General features: G+C 43.5%; 1 protein-coding gene across 4 annotated transcripts in view; it reads right to left on the reverse strand.

Moving 5' to 3' along the window:
• The window catches only part of RUNX1 (RUNX family transcription factor 1), a 242,799-nt gene that overhangs the window by 145,208 nt on the left and 72,425 nt on the right, over positions 1-25,166 (reverse strand). The gene's annotated exons all lie outside the window — the stretch shown is intronic.

Genomic DNA, 25,166 nt, shown 5'->3' on the forward strand with positions numbered 1-25,166 from the left:
GCTCCGGAGGAGAGACAAGCTCTTCCACCTTCAGGTTCACCCATGTGCACTGCACTTGGTCCTCCCTCAGTCTGTAATCAACTACTTGTTCCCACCTTGACCAAGCTAATGCATCTTCTAGAGACCGGCTTAGGGAGTACCTCCTCTGCAGTCTCCCTTGGACTCATGGTCTCTCCTCGGACCACACATGGTCAATCATATATGGGTACCTCAATTGGCCTGATTTCTATACTCCCTATTTTACATGTGTCATCTCTCCAAATAGAATACAAAATTTCTGAATGGGAGACTGCATTCTATTCATTATGACAACACTTAACATATTCTTTTGGTCATAATTGGGATTTAATAAATGTTAGTTGAGAAAAACATTGTAGAATAAAGTTTCAGATTCTCTGGACCACCATCACTCCCAGATATTTTGACACGTGTCCCATAGAAATATGTATCTGTCAACCTACCACTCAGATTGATGAGTTTTTATAGGCTTCTAGTAGGGCAGCTTTTAGAATAAAGACACACACCCACATGTACCCTCTCAATTGAATGGTTGAATAATCTCAAAGTTTTTAATGTAAATACAAGTAAATATGCTGAAACTTCACTTATTTCCTGAAAATGGAAATCCTTTGCATTATAAGTCACTCTGTCTTATTTTTTCAAGTTTTTCCCCTGATGTGTTCATAAAGGTGTCCTTTAGGGGACGGGAATCCACCGTTATCTCTCTGGTGGTATGAACTCTTTGGCAGAAGCCCTCTATATTGTGGTAAGTGATACATGACTCCTTAATTTTCTCCACAGAAGTTTTCATCTTCCTCCCTGCATTCCCCTCAGGGGCCTGTCCACTGTCTGAAGGGACCAACAATTGTACTGTACAGAAACATGCTCACGTTCAAGCCTTTCCCAGAAGCCTTTCCTCCAGGGTCCTTATAATATTTCTTTCGGAGAAGGTGGCCCTAGGCTCACGTTTGGAAAGTAATTGTCAGGCTGTGGGAGGTTATGGGAGAGAGCGTCCAACACCTCAGAGCCGGGTCTCTGTGGGCAGTTCATCTCCTCTGCTAACGGACACCCAAGGCCTCGACTCCGACACGAAGTCACTCTCCTCACACGAGATCTCATTTGATGCTCCTTCCTATATCCCGCTTGTCACCAGCCTCATCACTCCCACCAGATGTTCATTGGAAACGATCCTTTTTTGTTTTACTTTCAAAATGAAGGTCAGTATTTCGTCTTTAGATTTAGAATGATTATCTATTTTAAAAATTCATTTTTCCTATAAATTAAAAAGGGGGCTATAAGCAAAACCAGGACAACAAGACCTTTTCAACGATGGCCTCAGACACAGCTGATGTGGTCTCATGTTCCCTCGCGAGGCCAGGCCAGAGCCTCGTGCAAGAGAATCAAGCCTTCTAAGCTCCACCTCAATCGAGAGAGACTTTCATTCTGTTCATCTGAACTCACCCACAAAAATAGTTTTAAAAGGCTGCTTTCTAGAAAGGAATGGACTTTCTATGGGAGCCCATTAGGAATGGGAGAATTTTTCAGAGGAGGTCCCAAGGGGTCTGCTTAGGCTACCCGATGCCCAGACTCTCTGGGCATGCAGGGGACTCAGGTGGCCTTGTGGGCAGAGTGAGTAGCACCCTAATTTGGGAATGACCCATTGCCAAGGATGGTGCTACTCGGGCCGCTGGAACCGTGCAGAGCAGACCACAGACCACTTCCTCCATCTCAGCCGTGCAGAAACAAGGGAATGTGCAGAGTTTCTTGCCTGGAGATGTTTATTTATTTAGACATTACTTCTCTGCCCCATTCCCCCCAAACAACACAACAGGGCTTATCTGGAGATTTGGAAGACGGGAAAGAACAGATGTTTGCGAGGTTTCAGTTCAGTCTGGCCTAAAAATGGAGGCGTGAACTATATAACACACCAAAATCCTTTCTGTTCAACAACCAACAGCAGGAGAGCAATTAGTTTGAATATTTCCATTAGCCTACTTTTGAGGTTCACTGGGGGGCTTTGTTAATGGCAGGATTTAAAAACAGTAACCTCCATCTTCTTGAATACATTCCCTCCAGCTGTAGAGCTGTAAAGTGAATTTCCATAAAGCAAATTCTGTGTGTTTTTTTAAATCTTATTTTTCCATACTAAAAACAGAGACGCAACCTTCACCTCGATGAGGCTGGGTTGAAAGCTTTGGCCAGGGACTGATGAAGGGGACGTTTTGAAAATGTCCCCAGCCAGTAGAATGAGGAAAGAGGACTTTGCTCGCCAGGATGGCCTCCCCAGGGGTGCTCATCTGTTAAAGGCAAAGGCACAAGGGCAGCCCCAGGCGTGGAGGCAACCCCAGGGGACACGACAACCGCACCAATGAGAAAAAAGGTCAGTAAGGCCTGTCTTGAGATTTGTACTCTGTCACGGCCCTGCAGGGAATGGGGAGGGGACACCTCAGTGTTGTCACCCAGCTCTGTTTAGCCAACCGATAGCTGATATTTATTGGTCATATCCCTTCTGGCAAGTATTGAGCTAGGTCCTGTGGGCACCAAGATGAATAATACATGAGGCCCTCCTACAAGGAGCTTATAGTTCTTCCAGGCAAACCAAATCAGGGTCCTTGTGAACAGACTGGACACCAGTGAAAGTCGCTGGTATCAGCGTCTTGTGCTCAGAGTTACAGAATCACTGCTCGACGGCCACCGTAGGATTGTAGAATGTGGCAAGACTAAAGGATCTTAAAGATCTTGTAGCAAACTGAGGTAAAATGAAATGATTGTTTAGTTGCTTATAAACTGCCCAGAGCTAAACAAACATTATTATCTGGTCTAAGCCTCTCAGTATGTGAAGGAGAAGGATTGGCACAAAGTTAAGTGATTGCCCAGGGTTTTAGGGCCACCTCATTACACCTGTAGTTTAATAATCACAGCTCATATTTTATTTTTTCTTAAGTATTCAAAACTAATATCTTATTTTAAATACTATACCATGAGTAACAGAAATTACACATAGATAGATGCATAGAAATTATGGGAAGGAAATTATATTCAAGTGCAATTTTTTCTGCAAAATTCAAGCACTTGTAAGTGTGAGCTTAAGTAATGATGAATTATGCTTATAATTATGCAATGATTTAGTTGCATTTTATAGAGTATCTGTGGTAGGCAGAATCCTAAGACAGCCCCCCAAGGTTTCGCACCCTAATCCCAACAGGAGTCCCTCTTTGTGCTAACTTCCAGCATGATTTAGGGGAAGCAGTAACATCCTGTCGAATCCTAGAAAGTATGATTAAAGTTCTCTTTTTAAATCCTTTATGGACGTTTAGTCAATGATTGCAGTACTACGTGTCGCCCCGTTCTGTAATAGCTCATTATGAAGTTCACTAGAAAAGACATTAGAAACAGTTTCTAATTTCCAGAAAGACAAATACCCTATGATATTGCTTTTATGTGGAATAAAAAAGAATGGCACAAATGAACTTATTTACAAAACAGAAATAGAGTCACAAATGTAGAAAACAAGCTCATGGTTACCAGGAGGGAAAGGGGGAGGGAAGCATAAATTGGGAGATTGGGATTGACATATACACACTTAATAGATAAGTAATAGGGACCTACTGTATAGCACAGGGAACTCCTCTCAATACTCTGTAAGGACCTATATGGGAAAAGAATCTGAAAAAGAGTGGATATATGTATATGTGTAACTGATTCACTTTGCTGTACAGTGGAAACTAACAGAACATTATAAATAAACTATACTCCAGTAAAAATTAAATAAATAAATAAAAGAAAAAGTTAAAAAAGAAAAAAAGAAGCAATTTGTCAACAACCTCTGGAAATCAAGTGACCAGGTATTTACATTTTACAGTGTCGCCAGCTCTTAGGTGGGGATGCTTCATCAACTCATCTTCCCAAAGGGACTTCACACAGGTGGCTCAGATGTTTTGAATGAATTCTCCAAGCCAGCTAGGAGCATGACAGTAATCTCACCAAAGTGGCCTTGTCACTTAAACCTGAGAAGCTATGTGGAATCACTTTTGTGTCTTTCTAATGAACTGTAATTCTTTTGAACAGGAGAATTTCTGTTACAAAAAGTGTGGAACTGGCCTGTCATCATGCTGGGTGCCTGAGATTCCAATCTAGGGTCACCTGGGTGCTTCCTATTCCTATAGAATAATTGTGTGGCATGGATTAGAGGTCAATGTATCTGAAGGAATGAATGTATTATAAATTTATAATTGCTTTATGACTTCTCAGCTTTTATATTTATATTTATCTGATTTAATTACCTAGTTCTCACTACTCTGGAAGGTTAAAAAATAATGTCTTCATTTTACAGAAAAAGGGACTGAGGTTTGAGAGGTTTAACTTGTCCCAGGGAAGTGGCAGGTCTTTAATCTCATGTCCATCAGAGTTCCTACTTACTGAACATCTTAGGTGCTGGTATTAGCAGTTAGTTCTTGTACGTTCCTTCATTTCATTTGTTCCTAATTAGTTATAGCCTCACATCATGAGGTAGGTCTTTTTATCCCCATCTGTCAGATGAGAGGCTCAATGGAGTTATGTAATTTGACTGAATCCCACAGGCTGTGACTGATCTCACAGGGCTTCAGTCCGAGATCTCTCTACTCTAGAGCTTTGACCTTCCTGCTATAACCCAGCTGCTCTTCCAACGAAAGTAAAAGGCTATTGCTTTTTCATTTTTAAGTCTGAAAAGCACCAAGCACTGACTTGAGGCAGTGTTAAAGCTCATTCAGGGAGTCTCTGTTTTTGGCAGTTTAAAAAAAGAACGTGCTTTGCAGCATTGTTATACTGTCCAATAAATGTAATTTAATCCAACAAGCTTTGATGAGTGCCTGTTTTCTACAAGTTCCGTGTGGTACCCAATGTCTATTCACCCTTCTTCCCTAGAAAAAGTCCCTTTTTCTTTTTCTTTTTTTTTAGGACAGCAATGTGTTTAGGTGCCATTTCCCATCTTTTCTTGCAGCTAGGCAGTCATGTGAACACATTCTGAGATTCTACATGGGATGTCCATGAAAGTGCTTTAAAGGGCCTTTCCATCCTCCCCCACTTCCCTCTGACTAGAGTGTGGATGGGATGTCTGGAGCTCTGGTTGCCATTCTGGATCATGAAGCATCCTTGAGAATGGAAGCCAAGTGTTAAGGATGATGGAGAAGAAAGATATAAGGAGTCTAGATCCCTGATGTGATGGGGCTGCCAGGTCAGCCTTGGACTACTTACATCTGGAATCATGTGAAAGACATAGACTTTTATCTTATTTAAGCCACTCCTTTCTTCTGGTCTGTAAGTGCAATTTCTAAATGATGGAGTATAAGAAAAGTGAATAAAAATACATTTATTGGTCTCTAGGAAAGACAAATCCACAACTCACTAGTGTATGCTTTGAATATGATTTGAGCTAACAAAAGCATAAAATCAGTGGGGGAGCATCCCAGAGATAGAGGAAATTAATTCTGCTAAGAGGAGGGTGTCCAGAAAGGCTCTTGCCCCTTGGATGGAGGGAGGTAAGAAGTAGAAGAGCAAATACATTGAGCAAAAGCCTATAGTTGGAGAAGTCAAGTTGAAGAAATGGCAAATTTGTTGTAACAAATGGCATTGATGTTTCAGAAATGATTTTATTGAGGTTTTCAGCAAAGTGTTGACCATCAGTTGTGAACCTTGCTCTTATGGACCCAAATGTAAACCAAATAGCAAGTTCTTGTGTGTCATTTGGGATATTGTCTATTGGCTCATTCAAATCCCTTTCTTCAAACATATCACTTAAGTGGCAATATTTTAAGTTATAGAAAGGGTAGTTCTCCTTTATACATTTGGCTATAATTGAGTTAAAAAATGTGTTTTTAAAAATATAAGTTTCAGTTCACATTTTTAGGGCTGAGTTAAATAACTGCCTTTGAGGTGGGAGGAGAAAATGAGAGGAGAAATGCCATTTATATGGGATCCCTTCTGGGATGATATTATGGGCTAAGACTAGATGTTTGTGTCCCCCTCCAGCCCTGTCCCCCAACCACCCCCCCCACCCCTGCCAAATTCATATGTTGAAGTCCTAAGCCCCAGTGTGTAGGAGTATTAGGAGGTGGGGCCTTTGTAATCAGGTTTAGATGAGCTCATGAGGGTGGGGGGCCTCATGATAGGATTAGTGACCTTATAAGAATAGACCAGAGAGTTTGCTCTTTCTCACTTTCCCCCACATGAGGACACAGCAAAAAGGTGGCTGTCTGTAAACCAGGAAGAGAGTTTTCACCAGAACCTGATCATGCTAGCACCCTGATTTTGAACTTCTCAGCCTCCAGAACTGTAAGAAATAAATGCCTTCTGTTTAAGCCCTGCGGTCTATGATATTTTGTTATAGCAGCCTGAACTGACTAATACAGATGCGTTTTACACCTTACTACCTGTGGAGGGGTACTTTGCTGACAGTTTCATTGCAGGAGTGATCATGCTGGAGGTGACCCTGAAAGGCAGAAGACAAAACTAGCAGAATGCAGAAGATGAAGAAACAAGGTCCAGTTCCAGTGGTTAATGAAACTGGGGGAGCTTTATGCAATGATGGTTAGTCCCAGCTCTCTCACTTGGGTGTTCACTAAATGTACATGTGATCCTATCCTTTCCTCAGCCTCCCTCACAGTTAGACTGGGGCCAACTGGCTGAAATATGGCCAATGTGATGTAGATAGAAATGATCTAACCCATTCCAGGGGGAACCCAGCAGTGTCCTGGGTGATGGTCCAGCCCTCCCTCTCCCCATTGTGGTGACGTCGGATCTTGTATTCCAGGTGGCATATACAAGGTGGAAGCAGCCTGGAGTACTGAGTCACTGGCTGGAGGAGATCCTTGCAGACGAGTTGCCCTCAGAACATTAGTCTTTGCAAAAGAGAGAAATAAGCCTTGGTTGTATGAAGACCTTGGACCTTGGGAACTATTTAAAATGTCAGCTAGAGTTAACTACTCTGACATTATCCCTTGGTGGGAAAGTCAGTATCAGTCCTTCATAAAATGAGCGAGAGTTAGTGCACCTCTGGATAGGAGCACGGAATTCGGATTTGGCATAATACAGCCTTGGTTTGATTCCTGAGTTAGTTTGGGCAAGTTTCCTACCCTCTTTAAGCCCAAGATTTTTACCTACAAAATGGGAATAATAGTTGTACCTACTTCTTAGGGCAATATTTTGCAAAACGTAATCTCACACACCACCCATCAAGACTCTGCTAAACCCAAATATTTGCAGAGTTGGGGGGAGACTTGGAAGTCTTGTTTTTGATAAGCTCCCCCAGCTGATTCCTACACTTTGTAGTTTGAGAATGACTGTTGTCAGGGGTTGTGAGGATTAGATGAGATCATATGAACAAATGCACAGCACATATCTGGCACATGGTGAGGCCTCCGTAAATGGGAGCAATTGCTTTCATCATTAGAGAACACAATGGTATAAGGCTCTAAATTACTCAGGAAAGTGGGCAAGTACATCAAGTGTAAAGAGGGAGAAGGCTTTGTGTTTTCTCAGGCTTATCACTCTGGCCTCAAAGGAAGCCGGGGGTGGGGGTAGTCATACTGAATGTAACCCGATTTGACTTAAATGGAGGGTTGAGTCAAATTGCTGTGATGTGGTGCATATTCAGAAACAAAGTAACAACTTGAAAACAGATGGAGAAGGTCAGTCTCCTATCAGCAAAATCCCTAAAGACTCCCAGGCTTTACCAAGGTGAATTTTTAAGTTTGATGGAAACGCGTTAATGAGCATATACAAATGTGGTCGAATGGTGTCCACCATGCCTGAAGCTCTGTTGGGAAAGTATTGACAGCTATATTGCTTATTCCTGTAGTGGTTAGGAAATGAAATGCCTTTCTCTCATCAAGTAATTGCATTAAGGAGCTACTGGGAACATTTGGTGGCTTTGCTGGAATAGGCAAGAAGTCAACTGCACTTCAACCAGGTTAACTGTCAAGAGGAGTTTGGCTCAAATTTCTTTTAGTTCAAGTAACGTATTTTTTTCCCCCTCTTGCATATGGAAACAACAATAGAAAAACAAAGCCAACTAATAGTCAAAACACAACAGCACATTTGTAATAAATCCTTGCATGTTTGTGAAATGAAATTCAGTGAAAGAGGTGTTTTTGTTTTTTCCTTTTTTTTTGGAGGGGAGATGAAGGGTGGTTTTTGACACAGTATTAAGCCCTGAAATGAGCAGCTACAGAGCTGGGGTGAGAAGGATCTCCAATGACTTAAGACGGGCAGCTTTGAGCTGCCCTTAACTGCAGGGAGAGCCATTATACATTTTGCTACAACTCAAGCAGAGAGAGATTTTTCTAGTTAGGATGATTTCCATTGACGGCATTTTCCTGAAAATACAAAGTCCAAAAAGTTTCTCATTTGAAAAATCAACTGAGGGAAAAACACGAACACACAGAATAGAAATGTAAGTGGACAAAAAGTGGTCAGTTTTTGGTGAACTTGATATTATGCAATTTCAAGCTCTTGGGTTTTCAAAAGGCCCCTTTTATGTCTACACTTTCCTAAACATACGGCCACTAAGTGAAAACACATTTACCTGGACATTTTGTTCACACAATGTCAAATTCTTGGCCAGTCCTGCTTGTCACCCACTTGCCAACAATGAGTGTTGTTTTTACGACACACACCAGGCACAACTTTGGGAGTTTATGTTTCTCCCGCCAGGATGGGTGACCACCTCACTCATGAGCTGTGGTTCCAAGGCCCCTGGACACTGAGGAAGGTGTGTCTGAGTTGGTAGAGCTTTTGGCCTTACTGCCCCCAATTTCTCCTTATTCTCTCCCATCTTTTTCTTCAGCTTTGAATTTGCCCACCAGGCTTGCTGTGAAGAATGAACGATTTTCACGTGGAAGGACAGCAGGTTACAGAGCACAGGTGGGCCACCAGGACAAGCCCCCATACTGTTCTTGTTTGAAAAGATGGTGTCCTGGAAGAGGATGCCAGGGAGAGCTGACACCAGGAAGAAACTGGAGTCGTGCACCTGAGCTTTGGGACACTGTGCTCATCCAGGTTGCCTCCTCAGAACCTCACAGCATCCAGGTGCCAAACAGGGAGAAAAACACAAACTTGGCCAACATGGGTGTTACGAGTGTTTGCTCGCGTCTGCTGACTGCTTTGAAGATGCAAAGCATTATGGGGCACTAAGCACGAAAATTATCAATTATAAATCCTCACGCAGTTCCCTGGAAAATTAGGGATAAATAGGCAGGAAATATAAATGTTTGTGACAGGAAGCCAGGAGCCAGGGTGGCTTGTGAAATAGGAGCTTAGCACACACTGTCCTTACCTGGAGCCAGCCAGGAGCTCACTTGTCTTTGGAAAGTCAAGGCCTCCTTGAGCTAAAGTAGTAATATTGGGGGCTTGGGGAAGATGAGAGGGAGCTCCCTTAAAGACCTGTCTTCTTAAGCACCCGTGGCATCCTGAGCTGACTGTGCTTGTGTGCCTCTTACTCCCTGAGAGGAAGCATCTCTCAAGCATGGCGCCGCCGCATGGGTGCCATGACAGGAATACCCTATTTAGAGTTTGGCCTGGGCTTTCTCCGCAACCCTGTTCTGGGATAGGATGATGGATAGAAGACCTTTGGGTCATTCAGATATTTACACATTCTGGAATAATCACCCTATTCCTGTCTCCCAGAATGAGGTGTGCCTCCTCTGGTCATGTGATGGTGTTTACAAACTTGAGCTTTCTCAACTCAGAAATCTGTAACCTTTACTGGTCATCTAAGGTCATCAGGCTGATGGTGTGTCTGGCTAATGGCACATGGAGTGCAGACAGTTGACTATCTGGCTTCATCTGGGGGTTGCTGGGCAGGATGTCTATGCCAATGTTCTGCCCTCTTGCCTGTCATGGCGCCAATGGGAATCCATTCTGCCATCGGTTTGTCTGCTGGAGTCTTGAATCAAACTCATCCTTGCAGAGAATGGTGGTGAAATGAAAACTCAATTTACCTTTTTTGAAAGACAGAGAAGACTTTGGGGGCACTCATAGGAATTACACTGTATTTACTTCATTTTAGATAAGGGATTTTCTAACAAGCTGACGTGTGGCTGTGATAGAAGTGACCTAATGCGGTGCCTTCTTATCGAGGGAACAGATAACATCGGGATTCGCCTCTGAAAACTGCCAACAACCAGCTGCTTGGCTGTGGACAACCTCCATCACCTTTCCAAGACTCGGTTTCGACATCTGTAAGATGAAGTGTAGCTAGACCAGTGGTTTTAAGTTCCTTTCTTGCTCTGAAGATTTAATGTCCTCTGAGCTAGGTCTAAAATGCTATCACCCAGGGAAGGGAAGAGAGACTATTTTGACTTGCATGGGGAGAAACTATTTGGCTATGTGACCCTGGAAAAGTTACTTAATCTCTCTGTGCTTCAGTTTCCTCAACCTCAAAGTGGGGGTAAGACTGTAACTAACTCATAAGATCCTGAGGAATATGTTAAGTTAATATTTGTATAGCACTTGGAACAGTGCATAGCGTATAATAAATGCTGTGTGGATTTCTATTAATAAATATAAGGAAACTAAACTCTGGATTCCTTAGGCAGCCAGAGGGGGATGAAGAGGGCTGAAGGCCCATGAGCCAGTGACAAATGTGATAAAAATAAGACCAGAGAGAGAAGATAAAAAGACCCTCCTTTCCTCCTCCTCCTTCTTCTCTTACAGTATCTCTAATGTTTATTTCTCCCAGTTTTATTGAGATATAATTGACATATAACATTGTATAAGTTTAAAGCATACAGCATAATGATTTGATATATGTATACATTCTGAAATGAAATGATTTGACATATGTATATACTCTGAAATGATTATGACAATAACTTTAGTTAAAAACCATCATCTCACATAGTTATACATTGTTTTCCTTGTGATAAGAACTTTTAAGATCTACTCTGTGAGTGAGTTTTGAATATACAGAACAGTACTGTTAGCTACAGTCATCAGGTTGAACATTGCACCCCAGAATTTATTTATCCTATAACTGGAAGTTCTACCATCTTCACCCAATTCCCCTTCTGAGTGTACTAAAGAAGACAAGTATTTAGGAAAGTTAAGGAGTTGAAGTGTCCTGGTTTGAATGAGTGGTGGGGGTGAGGGCTCATTGCTTCAGGGATCTCAAAGCCCAAGAGAAAGCAAGCTTGGCTTAGAGCTGGAAGCAGAAGAAGAGAAACCTCAAAAGCAGTGAGTGGCTCAAGGCATCGGCTACACGGATAAGCCAAGGCTTCCTGGGAAAGGCTGTTCTCGGCTAGAAGCCCATCTGTTCTGAGCAGAACCGTACTGACTGTACAGGGGACACTGGTGCAGGGTGGGCAACCTGCTAACATGTGCGAGGGGACTAACCAGAACTAGAGGTAAGGACAAGGTGTGTGCAGAGCTGGGCCGGCAGGTGAGGTTAAGCACAGGGGGATCAGTGGGAAAGTTGGCAGGAAAGGGTCAGCATGCACAAGGAGGTTGGCAAGCCTGAGGAAATAGAGCAAAATGGTCCCGGAAACAGGCCCCAAACCCTGGGCAAAGACATGGAAGGGCAGGTCCCAGCAGCAGATCCAGGATATCAGGTACGAGAGAGAAGCTTGGGGCAAAACCTGGCATCTACAGGGGCAGAGCTGTTCAGTGTGCAGGCGATTAAACCAAGTATTCACCAGATCGACTCCCTATTCTTTCTAGGTCCATGACCAGAGAAATAACCCAGCCTCTCTGGTGGTTAGGCACTGACTTAGACTGGGAAGCGGGATGTGGGCAGAAGTGGTGGGCATCATTCCAGGTGGCCCCACAGACTCCCCTGCACAATCCTCCATACTCTCCCTCCTGTCGACTGGGTGCAGACCAGTACAGCAACCATGGAAGACGGCAGAGCTGCAAGATGGGGAAACTTGGGTCACTGAATCTGATCAGGAACACCCGTTTTGAACTTTATTTTGATAACCTAGATTTTTGAGTTCCTTTGTTATATCAATTGGTGGTCCCCAAACTACTAAACTGAATCTCCCATGGATAAAGTCAATGTAAGGTTAAGGTTGAAGACATCCTAAGACCCTCTCAGACTTGAGAAGCAATGGAGGGCCCTTTTGCCCTTAGCCATGACCCTTCAAGGTGGCTGAGTTGTATGAGAGAGCTTACTTTTCATTGACTGTGTATAATTTTTAACCCCAAGAGTCCCTTATGTTGTTGACCATAACCAGATGAATAGGTGAGTCTCTGGACACATTGGAGAAGGTGGGAGAAGTGGCACTGAGTGAAGTATGGACAAATGAGTATCATAAATGTCTTTGGGTGAGGGAGGGCGAGAAGGGGAGGGAAAGTTTGGGAGCTGTTCTGCAAAGTTACTCTATGATTCAGGAATCACATCTTTTCTGAATTAGCAGATAACTGTGAAGAAAAAACTCTGTGTCACTCTTGTGGCTTAAGAGACCTTAGCAGCCATAAGAAAGACTTTAACCAAACCTAATGAGCTTTAGAAAACAAGGATAGATAGCCCATGTCCATGGATTGGAAGAATTAATAGTGTTAAAGTGTCTGCGCTACACAAAGCAAGCTACAGATTTAGTGCAATCCCTAGCTATCAAGATACCCATGACATTTTTCAGAGGACTAGAACAAAAAATCTTAAAATTTGTATGGAACCACAAAAAACCTGAATAGCCAAAGCAATCTTGAGAAAAAAGAAGAAAGCTGGAGGTATCATGCTCCCTAACATCAGACTGTACTACAAAACTACAATAATCAAAACAGCATAGTATTGGCACAAAAACAGACATATAACATAGCTCAATGGGACAGAATAGAGAGTCCAGAAATAAACCCATGCACTTATGGCCAATTAATCTACAACAAAGGAGACAAGAACATACAATGGAGAAAACACAATCTCTTCAATAAGTGGTGCTGGGAAAACTGGACAGCTACATGTAAAAAAATAAAATTAGAACATTTTCTCACACTATATACAAAAATAAACTCAAAATGGATTAAGGCCCTAAATGTAAGAATGGAAACCAGAAAACTCCTAGAAGAGAAGATAGGCAGAACGCTCTTTTACATAAACCATAGCAATAGTTTTTTGGATTTGTTTCCTAAGGCAAAGGAAAAAAACCCCAAAATAAACAAATGGGACCTAATTAAAAGCTTTTACACTGCAAAGGAAACCACTGACAAAATGAAAAGACAACCTAGTGAATGAGAGAAAATATTTGCAAATGATATGACCTTTAAGGGGCGAATATGCAAAATGTATAAACAGCTCAGACAATGCAATATCAAAAAAACAAACAACCTGATTAAAAAATGGGCAGAAGACCTGAATAGACATTTTCGCAAAGAAGGCATACAGATGGCCAACAGGTACATGAAAAGATGTTCAACATTGCTAAGCATCAGAGAAATGCACATCAAAATCACAATGAGATATAACCTCATACATGTCAGAATGGTTATCATCAAAAAGATCACACATGTTGGCAAGGATGTGGACAAAAAGGAACCCTTGTGCACTGTTGGTGGGAATGTAAGTTGGTGCAGTCACTGTGGAAAACAGTAAGGAGGTTCCTCAAGAAACTAAACATAGAATTACCATATGATCCAGCAATTCCATTCCTGGGTATATATCTGAAGAAAACGAAAAGACTAATTCAAAAAGATACATGCACTCCCATATTCATAGGAGCATTATTTACAATAGCCAAGATATGGAAGCAACCTAAGTGCCCATCAACAGATGCATGAATAAAGAAGATACGATATATATATATATACACACACACATATATACATATACTGGAATATTACTCAGCCATAAAAAAGAATAAAATTTTGCCATTTGCAGCAACATGGATGGACCTGGAGGGTATTATGCTTAACAAAATAAGTCAGAGAAAGACAAATGCTGTATGTTATCACTTATATGTGGAATCTAAAAATCAAAAATGGATGAATGTAACAAAACAAAAACAGACTAACAGATACAGAGAACAAACTAGTGGTTACCAGTAGGGAGAGGGAGGAAGTGAGGGTCATAGGGGTAGAAGATTAAGAGGTACAAACTAACGTGTGTAAAATAAATAAGCTACAAGGATATACTGCACAGCACAGGGAATATAGCCAATATTTTATAATAACAATAAATGGAATATAATCGATAAAATATTGAATCAGTATGCTGTAAACCTGAAACTAATACAATATTGTAAATCAACTATACTTGAATAAAAATTTTTTAATAAAGTAAAAAAAAGAAACAAGTGTATTCATATGTTTCCTCCGTATTTTGACTGACCACTTGAGAGATGATAAATGATGATGTATGAAGAAAAAATTGGGTGACATTTCTGCAATACATTTTGAAATTTAGCTATCCTGAAACTCTGGCTGTGGAACTTTCCTTGACAACTGTACTAGCAGGAGAGAGGCAGGTTATTTCAAGGCAAGCAGTGGCCGCTCTCGTTTTACGGATAATGGTGTGACCCTATGTCAGCCTGTTATTTCGGTTTCTGCAGTGCGCAATGATTTTTGTCACGATGCACAGATGATATTCTTTCCCAAGTAAACCTTCCATGAGAGATGGGGGGAGGGGTGGACAGGCATAGTTGGTCTTTTCTCAGCAACTTATCTTTCTGAATCTGTGTCCTTTTCTAAGTATGCCTCTTTCTGTGTTTCAAAGTTCTTGCCCAGCTTAATGGAAGTTCTATTTATGTGTTTTATTAATTTACAGATTTTTGATGTCTAAGTTCATTGCACTTTCTGGCGCCACTAAACATTTTTAAACATTTAGAGAGAAGAGGCTGTGTTTTGCCAAAGGCAAAGGGCTTAGCACCCTTTTCGACTTAAGAGCTTGCTTGGGACTCAAAACACGATGTTCTGTTTGCTCAAAAGAAACTTCTTTCTCTGCTTTTAATGTTCCGGTTAGCTCTTCTTTTTGGATGGGATTTGAGAGGAATATCATCAGACAGCCAGTAAATGGACAGCTTACAGAAATTTGCACGAATGAGGTAGTTTTTCCCCCTCTGTTCCTTTAACTATGAAGACTTGAGATCTCTCTATTGCTCTATTATTGCTGTTTTGTGTTAGTTTCTTTACTGCTGTGCTCTGGCACTTGAAGACTATGCTTGAGTTCAAACAATTAAGCCAAAAGATCTTGACCAAATGGCCCAGATCTAGATTTAAGCACCACGTAACTTTCCATGTCCTCAGTCCCAGACATACACATTCCCACCACAACCATTTTCCAGAGTATGACTAAGGGATGGAGAGCATGGTGTTTCTTTTGAGAAGCAAATGAAATTTGCCCACACTTGTCCCTTTCCCTACAACCTTGGCCGTGAATATAAGCTTTGAATAAGTTTGAATATAAGTTCTTTTGTTTTGCCAGTCAAAACCTGCCTGCCTCTTGTCCCCCGGAGAGGCCACAGCAAACAGAGGAAAGAAATAAAATGGTCCTATTGATACCAGCACTTGGCTCTCAGTAGTTTTGTAAAGCTCCCAAGGCGATTCTAGTATGGAGTCAAGGTTGAGAGTTCGGGTGACAGAGCGTTTGATGTCCACAGGTCAGGCTGTGGTCCTCTTGAGGGCAGGGCCATGTCTCATGGGGTTGGTGTCCCATGCACATGAGCCAGGGCAGCATGGCAGGGGCACTCACTAAGCACCTACACGGAAGACACACCCACATCCCTGCACTACGGGGTGTCCATGGCTTTCCAGGACAGCAGTGCCCTTTCAAAGTCCCAGCAGGGAGGAGGCATTGGTGTAAGACCCCGGGACCTGCCGGGTGAGGGTGAAAAAGACCCGAACGGAGTGCGGTCTCTCGCCCCAGCTTCGCTATAGATTGGCCAAGTATCAGTACCTTACTGGGTCTCAATGTTCTCAAACACGTGAGTCGGCCACACTCAGATGTCTCAAAGGCCCTTTGCACCGTTAAAAATCCATCATTCCATTTGCTAAAATGCCAGGCCCATTAAGAAAGGGAGAGGGGGAAGGAAAGGTCGGGAATGGGGCAACTTGGACCACGAGGGATGACTTTTGATTTTTTTTCCCATGTGATGTGCTGTCCAAGCTCCAGGCCACCCCCGAGGAGTATTAGAGGCAGGCAGTGCAAGGCCGGGCAGGAGGTGGATTTGGACAGCGGATCAATGGGACATGTATCTGGCACAGCTGTTTCTGTCGTGATGATAGAACAGGGAGACCCTGAGCACACAGCTGACTCGGAGAGAAGATGCCTCAGGTGGGGAGGCTTTTGAGGGACATGCTCGGCCACGAGGAGCACCGAGCCTGGCTCACTGAGCGGTGCCCTCTGTCTCTGAATATTCCAGGAGCCTGCTTTCCTTCCGTTCAAATAGGTAAAGCTCAGTTGTGTAGTCCGAAGGCTGGGGCTGCCATTCATTCATTCATTCCCTCCAAATCCTGTCCGTGTGCTCACACTGCTGATGTGAGAGTGTCCGTGCACTTGGACTCGTGCTGACCTGGGGGCCACAGAGAAGAACGAGCTGACTGGGTCAGGGAACCCAGGTGCCACGATGAACCCCGGCATCGGAGCCGTGAAGACCCAGGTAGGGAGGCTGTGGGCCTCATGGCGTTCAAGGGCATTTTAGTGCCAACCCTGGACTGCAGACACTCCTCTAGACGTGGGTGCATGTCCCCCATAGCAAGGGCTGGAGAAACACACAGCTGACGTGGCCGGAGGTGAGAGCAGCCCGGAGGTGTTGGCATCGCAGAGGTCAGCAAAGAGGAAGGAAAAGGAGCGTGATGGAAAGAGAGGTGGAAGAGGAAAGTGCTTTCAGGTCAGGCCTCTGCCACAAACCAGCTCTGCCATCAGGTGAGATATGTCCCTCCCCCGGCCTCGGGCCCCTCATCTACGAACGGAATGCAAAATGTCCCAAATGTCTTCTGGCTTCTCCTGAGGGCATGATGGATGCGTAGAACAGAGCCACACACAGAATGCTCTCAGTGCACGCACACACACACACACACTCACATGCACACACAGATACACTCCCTCTCATATGCTTGTGGGTGTACACGCACATTCACATACACCACCTGACACACCCACACTCACATACAGGCTCACAGACACACACACTTCCATGCACAAGCAACACGCACACGCCTATACTCATGCACACACAGAAACACACACACACTCCCTGGCATGTACTTCAACCCATGCACACGCTCTCATGCACACAAACATACATGCACACCAGCCTGAGTACAGATTCCACACTTGATCTCCAAATTTTCAGAAAGTGGTAACAGACCAGTCGGGAAACCACGATAAAAATCATCTGGAGTGTTTTTACCAGCTTCTGATGCTCTTGCTGTCTCTGGTTTAGCCTCCTTCTCCACTGCAGAGGACCAGATACTCCAGTTTTTACGTAGGCACCACTTTCAGGGCAACAATCCATTAGGAGAAAAGAGCAAAAGCAAAGACATTTATAAGAGAAAAGAAGGAAGTCGTTCCACCCCCATCCATGTGGGGAGGAGGGATTTTTGGAGTGCTCTTTGAGAATATTTGTATAAAGAACTGTATGTTCTTGTTTACTTTATGTGGAGCCCCATTTCCTCCTTAGAATTCCTGGTGGAAAGACTCATCATTTACGGGGCTCTTCAGATGAAAATCTGAGACACAGAAAATGCACACACAACACACGAGGCCAGGGGCGTCCTCGGGTCTGGGTCTCCTCTCTGAGATCCAGGGCGTTTCTGGATGAAATGTCTACCTTGCTCTCACCACTGCCTGGTCTGACCCTGGAGCTGCAGAGAGAAGCTGAGGAACATCTCTGGGGGGTCACACCTGGAGATACCTGTGTATCCTGTGGGTAGCAGTTCAGGAAAGCCATGCAGAAATGGAGCACACCAGGGGAGGGACCGGCCAATCACATCCCAGGGTGCCTTGCTGGAACTGTCCCCTCTGTGGCAATTCCGATGTCCCCAGAAGAAAGGTGAGTTCTGTGGTCTCAGGTTCAGTTACAAAGTGCTCTCCTATTTCTTAGTCAGTGTCCTGGGCATAGTTATGCAAATTGATAGAGGCCCATTTTACAGATAAGGAAACTGAGGTTTAGAGAGGTTAACTTGCCCAAAACGACATGGCAAGAAAACAGGAGAGCTTAAACTCAGATTTGCATCTGCTAAGCCCAAATCTACTCCTATTACTATTGATTAATGGATAATAAATAATGATGAAAAGAAAGAATAATTTTAATAATAAGCTAACATTTTAAAAGTTTACTGGGTACCTGGCACCATTTTAAGTGCATTACATGGATCAGCTTATTTAACCCTTAAAACCCTATGAGGTGGGCACTTTTAGAATCCCCAGTGAGCAGATGAGGAAATCGAGCCCCAAGGGGTCAAGAAACTTGCCTGAAGCCACCTGTCAATGAATGGAGAAGTGGATGCCTTGGTCTAAAAACCACTCTGCTGTCCAGAGGAAGCCCGGGGGTCACCACCGCTCCCACTGGGGTTTCAAGGGTTTCCCACCCCTGCCAGCCTAGTTTCAATGTACATCATCACGTGCGTTTCCTTCTGTCCTGCGTGTCCATAGAGGGCTTCACCCACCAATCAATGGCAACCTACTTTCTCCCCGAGGATCTGATAATTGATCCAATTATGGGTTTGCTGCAGATGGAAATTAATGTCATTTGGCCTTCTATTTATTTTTGCTTTCCCCACTGAAATGGCTATTATGGTTACATACGCCACACAAGAATTGTGATAATGTTGTTTCTAAATTAATTTCCACCTAAGAGTTTTCGATTTTCACTTTTTGTTGTGATGGCGGCTACCAACAAGGAAACTACAATTACGGCAAATGGTTCTTGTCACTGAAGCACGTGGAGGACGTGAGGAAGGGATGGGGCAGGAGTCTGAGAATAAGGGCACATTTAAAAAATATATTCAGACAACCATCTAATTTCTTCAGTAACTGGAAAAAACTCTTAGTGGTGTAATGAAAGCGAATTCACAAACTCATAAATTCGCAATTGTTAAAAATTGTGTTTTGTTTTTGCACTGAGCTTTGGGTTGGACGGAAGGAATGGTTGGTGGACCCCTCTTAGCAGGCCACTGTGAGTATAGTAACCCATCAGTCTTTCTCATAAATGTGTTGGCGTCAGTGAGGGAGGCTGGCTCCCCCCAAAAGCCCCTGAACACGGGGGCCCCGTGAGGTTGCCAATCCACCCTTGTGTAGGTGTGCACGAGGCATGCAAGAGTCATTTCTGGTGTCAGCTTGAACAGGTCTAATTTAGTGTTTTAGACAAAAGGATTCTCCAGCCCCACTGTGGTGAGAAGTGAGTGATACACAGTCATGTTAATAAAATGACAAGGCATGATGTCCTTGTAACATCAAGGTGACTAATTGATACTAGTACCGGGGTCCTCTGAGACCCCCAGCAGTGTCCTAAGTATTTGATTGAAGGACTGCAATTTGGAGATGGCCAGAAGCAGGCTACCTTCTCCTAGGGCTGCGGGCATTTGTTTCTAAAGCAGCTTCCATCACAGAGGGTTGCAAACTCGCTGTGTCACGCCTGTTCCAGAGAAACAGCCTCTTTTCCATTTCATATCAGAATCAGTTTGGAGGCCTCCTAAATGCAGCTCCTAAGTCTGGGCAAGCAAGAGAATCAGTGGATGGCTCCCCTGCCCCCAAGCCCTCTCTCCGCACAGCCTGGATGTCTGGGGAAAACACTGATTGGCCTTTCTGGGCTGCTGAATTCCCCATGCTGGCCCTACACCCTGGACGCAGCTCTCTACAACATTCTGGGGTCCAGAACATCCTCGGGAGGCAGGCTGCAAAGTTGCTTGGATCTAGGACCGCGTCCTGGTCTGGCTGTGGTGTTTGAGCAAGTGAATTGGTTCTAGGCTCTCGGCAGGGCTCTGAGTGTCTTGTCGCTTTGGCCTGGAGACTCTTCTGAGCAATGCCACCCTCCACAGGGACCCTTAGGTACCAGGCAGAATGGGACAATCAGAAGGGATGCTGGGACACTGTAGAAACTGCGGTCCTAGTTAAAAGGACCCTTTGGCCTTACCCTCTGAAGAGTCTGAATCTGGGACAGGACCCTCCAAAGGCAGTGACCTGTGGAGCCATTGGTGGAGAGGCTCCCAGTGGAAGGAAGTGGCTCTGCCGCCATTGGCAAGATTTCCGCTCCACATTCTCAGAGGCAAAATCCATCTCAATCTCACCTGTCCTTCAGGTGGCCTCCCTGGGACTCCATTTTCCATTCCAGGCTAAGACTTTCTGGAATGTTCCTTCATGCTTAGTCCAGCTGACAGTAATGGTATGGGGGTGCCTATGAGGAAAGCCATGTGACTTGCTCCCAGGCATCCCCCTTAGCAAACCCCAGGTGCTCTTTTGGGGAGAAGGTTTCTGGAGCATTCTAACACTGCTGCAGGGTGTCCATGAAGCAGGTACCACAGTGAGAGGGTGGCCTAGCCTGGGGAAAACTTCAGTAACTCACCCGAGGGTGAGAAACTGCCCTTTGCGATTTGAAAAAGTAACGCTGATAGAGAGCTTCATCAGTTCTGAATTTGTCCCCTCCTTAGTGAGGGCTAAATTTGGGTATATTAGGAAGAAGCCATTTTGGGGTTTACATCCAGCTAAAACATTCAGCAACCACGCAGGCAATTCTGCAATAGGTCTTAGAGTGGCAAAATCAAGAACGAAGAGTTCTCTTTCCCTGTTTAGAAACAATTGGGCAGAGAGGTCTAGGTCAGACCTTTTGTATCACAGTCTCCTTCTGTCTGAAGACGAGGTTTAGTTTTCCTTTATCTCTTGTGCCCTTTGAAGTACAAGCCTCTGTCTGCCTAATGCCCTAAGCCAGAGAGACTACGGTGAATTCCTTTTACATTAAACAAATCCGAGTCTGGAAAGGCAGTAATATTTCTAAATAAGTAAACCCAGCCATGACTTTGGCCTTTGCAAAGCTCGAGATGGTTATCCAGGACTGCTGCTAACAGAGCAGAAATCTAACGTGCATCTAGCAAGGAGCTGACGGAGGTGACTGGAGACCCTCTGACGGGTCGTCCTGCTGTAAACCCACCTCCTCTTTGAATCCATCTATTCACAAGACAGACTGTCTCCTTCCTTCGGGGTCTAAATAAAAAGGAGAGAGGGAGTTGGGAGAAAGTGTGGGCAAAAAAGGAAGAAAAGATGAAATAGCAAAAGGAAATGAAAAGAACTTTACTGCTCAGTTTCTTCTCCTGCCTGACCCAATTATCAGATTTTGCGTTTAAGTTTAAGACAGGAGATCAAACAGCCAGAGACACTTTGTACTTCTGCCAGGAGACCATATGATATCTTTCAGTGACTCTCCTGCATGCCAGGAGTACGGAACCGTGCCTCTCTGCCGGGCCTGCATATGGTGTGACGTGCAAAAAATAGCAAAATTCATAAGTGACTGCACTCATGGATGTTGTCCAGGATTTACGGCACTTTATCAGTTCAAGAAAAAAAAAAAGGCAAAGCACGATCTAATTATAACTTTCCACAAATAAGTCAAAAGTAGAATGAGAACCGAAAGAAAGACAAAAGGAGTGGGTCACGCTGACTCTGCAAAATCGATCATCTTCAGGCTTGTGTTTATGTGATACAGAACTTTTTACAAGGTATGGGTCATATGTGTTCTGGGTATTTGGACATTGCTGGCGATGGCCATGTGCATTCTCCATGAAGGCCTGGATGGCAGACGTTAACTTCTTCGAACCCTTATGGTTTGCCTCCTGAGAGAATTAGTCAAAGAACATCCTTTGTTGTGTATTGAGCTGGTTTATTTGGGCTGTGCATGGCATTTAAGTGGTTTTCCTGCCTTTGGACAAGGGTTTGTCTTTGTGCAGGTAAATGAATAGATGTTTTGGAAAGGCCACTTTTCACTTCTGAGAATCGTGATAAGTACTGGGGAATCATGATTCTGCGCCAGGGCTGGGGGTTGGCGAGGAGATGGGGCAGAAGGATGTTCTAATCTTCTCAATAACAATTTGGAAGCGCTATGGATGACCTCTACTCCATGGATGGTGGTGGAATTAGCAGCACTTACTTCTCCAAATTAATATCCAGCTAATATTCTTTGGAGATTTTTCAAATTCAGCGCTTTCTCGGGCGAAGACGATGGGTGAGCATGGAAATCACTGTTTGGTTCTGATGCTGGATGGCTGGGTGTTTAAAGACTGACCTCAGGGTCACCTCCTCTGTAGTGGCCTCCTCACTGGCTGGAGGTCCCATTAGGTTTTGCTGTAGCCATTCATTTATGGGTCTTATTTTTTACATCTGTGAACTCATTGAATCCTCACAATGACCCTCTGAGGTCGGCACCATTATCGAGCCCATTTTACAGACTATCCTAGACCCCATAGTGCACTGATGGAAAACATGGGCTTATGGAGCAAGAAGGGAACAATTGGTCAATCTGAGCGAAGAGCATCAGAAGCTCTTTGTATTACTCTTGCAACTTTCCTGTACGTTCAACTCATTTCAAAATAAAAAGTCAAAAAAAGTCTCAGGAGTTAGGTAATTCTGGATTTCAGCACTGGCTCCACCACTTACCAGCTGTTTGTAAACTAAGGTACATAAATTAGCCCACTCGATCTTCATAATCCTATAAGGTGAGGTAGGTATTATATATTTATCTCAACCGTACACATGAGGAAACTGAGGTTCCCAGAGGCTGAAGAAAATGTCAACAAAGCTGGCGCTCTTGTATACTACACTGGTTATCCACAGTTTGAATTGACTTATTAACATAGTGTTAAGCTCCCTAAAGCACTGGAAAAAAAAGAAATACAATGTTGGGTCAGTTCCTTTCATCAAAGAAAATTTTATGGAACACGTAACAGGCTCCAATCAAGACTCTGACCTTAAGAGATGGGGCGTGTAACTTGAAATTCTTTAACTTCTCAATTAATTTCTGGATAATGGATCAATAAGGAGAATCCAGGAAAGGCTAAACATTTGGAATTTTGTTAATGTTATCCATTCTTTGTATTCATGACAGTTTGAAGAACGATAATTCTTTTACCGTATCTTAAGAAAATACTTTAACATCTTGATGGCTTTAATTGCCTTCTAGGCACATTTAAAATTTTTGTTATATTTCCTTCCTTCCACTCACCACTAATCCATCCATCCATCCATCCATCCACCCATCCATCTACCAATTTATCCATCCATCTATCCATCCACCAACCTATCCATCCAAAAACTTATCCATCTATCAACCCATCCATCCACCAACTTATCCATCCATCAATCCATCCATCCACTTATCCAACCATCCTTCCATCATCCACTATGTATGGTGTATGTACCATGAACAAGGTCTTTGTTAAAGGGAAGGTGCCTATCTTGCCTTCACTGAGTTGAAGAAGGAGATGCATGCATAACCAGACATAGAAAGGGAGGAAAACTCCAGCAGCTCAGAGGAGGGAGAAATGATTCTTCTATGAGGCCCATGCATTGCAACAATCAAACCTCAAGCACCACATACTGCACAGAACAAGCATAACGACATGTTGTGTGGTTCACCAGACCCTATAAAGGGTTTCTGTGGCCTGCCTGGATGGAACAGTACCTTGCACTGATGTCTCTACTGGAATGACACTTTCTGGGACAATTTCAATGGCCCTTTGTAGAGCTGTAACTGATCACTTAGAGACCATAACCTTCTAAATACAGTTCAAAAGAATTTCTCCTAAACACAATAACAGGCCAACATTTAAGTTGATGTGGCATTCTCATATCCACTACCCAGATCTTTACTTAGTTTATTCCATTTATATGGCACTTGGATAAGTTCAGTTTTCACTAGAAATACTGTAAATCTCATTGCCCACTGCTCCAACTTCCAGGTGACTAATGAAATATTGAACTAGAGAGCCCAACAGTGACCTCTGGGGCCTTTAATTAATACTTTTAATCTAGGGGAATGTCCACTTGGTTTCTGCCTCTATATCAATATTTAATGGCAAAATATCTTCCGATTCCATGGTTGTTAAACAAATAGACGTTTTCACTAGGCTCTGTGCTAAAGAACCTCTGGAAGTGAAAATTGATTATATCCATTTATCCACTCACTTATTATCTACCTAAAGAAATGTATAATATGCATGGCCCTAAAAAGCAAACACATGAAAATAACCAAAAGCAAACCCATGTTCCCCCAAAGTGTGGGCAAATGTAATTTTTGTTTTGTGATTGGGGAAGTGAGTCATATGTTACCGTCACCAAAGACATTTGTTATTATTTGATAGAATTCCATTGTGAATCCGATCATAAAATAAATGATCACCCTTGATGATCTTTTGTGTAAATAAGGTGTTTATACATTAGGTTTGGTATTTACTATAGACTGTCCTATAGTGGATAGTGAGACACGACTTTCTACTTAAAGGCAAACGTGGTTTGGGATTTTGCATGATCAGCTCTGCAGGACGGTGATGGGAATGCTCCTTTCAGTTGGTGGTGTGTGGCCTTAGCTAACCGTCATCATTTACCAGGCCTGTTCTCTTAGACGTCCTGTGTCACCCAGTTGCATGTATAGGACATCCGGGTCAAAACCCCTGCTGCTCCCTTTGACCTCTTCTTCCTCAACATACTGCCCCGGGGGGTATCGCGGACCTACGACCTTTACATCGGTGACTCTCAAATCCATGTCTCCAGCCCAGAACTCTTTCCCTGAACTTCTAGACCTAACTTTCTGGAGGACCTTGAGAGCTCTACTTGTATCTTTCATGGGAATCTCAAAGCCAGTATATCTAAAACCGAGCCCACCACTTGGATGGCTTCTGTAGCTCATTGAATGGCACCACGTTATCAGGCTCTTTCTCCGCAGATCTGTCTCCAGGAGAGTATCTAGTTTTCTGTCCTGCATTCTATTACACAGAAACAAAGGATGCAGATGTGGGGATCTTTAATCCTGCCCCTTCACTCCTTACAAGATATTCCCACCCTGGTCCCTGCGACAATATATTGCAATGATTAGTGCACCTGATTGTCTCCTTTGCTGTACAGTAATCATGCCAAGGATATATTATTGTCTGTGGATGGAGGTTAATGAGGGAAGGTCAAATTCCTGCAGTTTACAGGCTTCTGGACCTGGATTGGACAAGTACATCATCTCTCCAGGACCTGAATTGACTACGTCATAGATTGTTTTTTTTTT

This window comes from Neophocaena asiaeorientalis, unplaced genomic scaffold, assembly GCF_003031525.2.
Source record: "Neophocaena asiaeorientalis asiaeorientalis breed wild unplaced genomic scaffold, Neophocaena_asiaeorientalis_V1.1 scaffold45, whole genome shotgun sequence".
NCBI lineage: Eukaryota > Metazoa > Chordata > Mammalia > Artiodactyla > Phocoenidae > Neophocaena > Neophocaena asiaeorientalis.